This window comes from Pollicipes pollicipes, unplaced genomic scaffold (assembly GCF_011947565.3).
Source record: "Pollicipes pollicipes isolate AB1234 unplaced genomic scaffold, Ppol_2.1 Scaffold_5724;HRSCAF=6776_pilon_pilon_pilon, whole genome shotgun sequence".
Classification (NCBI taxonomy): Eukaryota; Metazoa; Arthropoda; class Thecostraca; order Pollicipedomorpha; family Pollicipedidae; genus Pollicipes; species Pollicipes pollicipes.
In genome coordinates, this window is record NW_023596746.1 from 38,130,431 (window position 1) to 38,132,654 (window position 2,224).

At 46.4% G+C, this 2,224-nt stretch overlaps 1 protein-coding gene across 1 annotated transcript in view; it reads left to right on the top strand.

The window, feature by feature from the left end:
• The window catches only part of LOC119103011 (uncharacterized), an 8,480-nt gene that overhangs the window by 4,523 nt on the left and 1,733 nt on the right, over positions 1–2,224 (top strand). The window lies entirely within an intron of this gene.

Genomic DNA, 2,224 nt, shown 5'->3' on the forward strand with positions numbered 1-2,224 from the left:
TCCGAGCAAATGCAATGAAATGAAGGGCAACGTGGAATGCTCTTTAACGATTGAAATGATCCTGCAAGTGAACGTATAGCTCCCCGGAAACAGCATGGGGCCCCTAGATAACGTCATGTGGCCTAAAATTTCCAGTTCACAACTTTCCAATCATTAAATGATTTTTTACGACTTCTCATAGACCGTTCACTTTCGCTTACAAATGTTCCTGGCCGTTTAGAAGTCCAGGGATACCCAGTTTTATTAAGTTTTGTGTTGAAAAACTGCGCACGTTCGGCCGGCTATGGGCCAACTCGGAGCCAATGCGCCCCTTCGGAGCCCAATGGGGGCATGGCGTGTCTCCCCCCCCCGCTCTGGATCCGCCGCTGCCCTGTAATGTTAGCTACCTCAAGCTGTTGTCACGGAAATATCTTGCATTCACTAAGGAAAGCTAAATTAGCTTGGTTGCTGGTTGTGCGACCTTGAGTATTTCTTGGAATTCAGGATAGCCAACACCACCATCTTGAATGATTATTGATTTCCTCATATTGATCTGGGCGACATAAATGGTCGTGTAATATCCCTTATGAGGGTTATCATACGCACCGACTCCATGTCTGGACTTCTTTTTGGGCTGCGATGTCTGATTCAACGCCAAGTCAGAGTTAAAGCATCAAACTCAACGAAGACCGTTCACGCACATTGCCGTGACATCTTAACGGGCCTTGAGCGCAGTAATACCAGCGAGTACTCTACCACATTCTTCCGTTTCATTGTCATCATCACTGAGGATATCGAGCTCCCTACGTTGTCTCTTCGATGTCCATGTTTGCCCGCGCAACGGCCCTAACATACGATTTCTCCTTAACACTTGCAGAAGTCTGTACGCCAAAGGCATGCGCTGTGGCTATTCCAGCTGCAGGGTGCGTCGCTGTATGTCTTTTTTTCGGCGGTGCAGCTGCAGTTCGCTGAATCCAGACCAATCCAGAAGTAATTTTGGGGCATCATTCAAAATGGCGACCGCCACCAACTTGAATTCTCACAAATGTGCAAAATTCGCTCGCGGTAGTTGACGTTGCAGGGTCCCATATGAGATGCATAAGGATCGCGAGTCAACTATACCTAATAAAGTTCAAATAAGAAGAATTCAAATAAGAAGTACTCAAAACTCGGTATGGAGAACGCCCGAAAGATGGAGTGCACCCGAGGAGATTGTCAAATAGCCCCCGAAGGGAGCGTAGGGCCCTAAATTCAAACACCACGTGCTAATTACAGCGTCCCCGAACAATCCAGTTTAACCGAGGGGGCGAACAGAGGGGCCCCGACAAATGCGTAGGGTCCTCCATTCAAATAGTAGGCGTCCAAGACACAATGAGGGGCGCCCCTGAACAATCGAGTGTGCCCGAGCAGGTTATCAGACAGGCCCCCGACAGGAGCGTAGGGCTCCCATTCAAATAAGAAATACCCGAGACACAGTGTGGGGAGCCCGCAATGGATCGGGGTACTCCAGCAAGCTATCAAACAACCCCCCGACAGGAGCGTAGAGCCCTACATTGAGATACCCAATGTGCAGAGACCCCAAACAATCCAGTGTACCCGAGCATGTGAACAGATGGGGCCGCGACAAGTGTGTAGGGCCCTCCATTTAAATAGAAAGCACCCAAGACCCAATTTGGTGTACTATATGTATGTATATGTATGTATGTAATGTATGTAAAATATACTATATGTGGCTAGCAGATCCAAATCAGCTTAATTATTACTTGTGCAATTTTGAGCATTTCTCAGGATCAAAGATGGTGGTCATTGTCATTTTGAATTTTGGTTTAATTTCAAAGTTTTTCTCTCGATGACTTGGAGGGTCGTTTGACATCGTTTTCGAGGAGTTTTCTGTGACAGGGAGTCCATTTCTGCTCTAATTTTCCAGGCATAGGGCCAAATTCAAGGTAAACTTGAGGTTGAAAGGTCAAAAATGATCACAAACAACGAGAATCACCTCTGTCGATCGATATATGTTGTTCTTTGTGTTCTCTTACCGCTGTACGGGTAAAACCCACAGAAGCTGCATGGTCATAACATATGCCATGATAAACATGTACGTATATGTATGAACATGTGCTACATAGGGTGTACTAAAGACACGACACGACGCACGACACATGCATAAAAGAAAGCTCTTTTTGCTTGGTTGTGTAGGTATAGTTGATTTGCGATCCTTATGCATCTCATATGGGACCCTGCAACG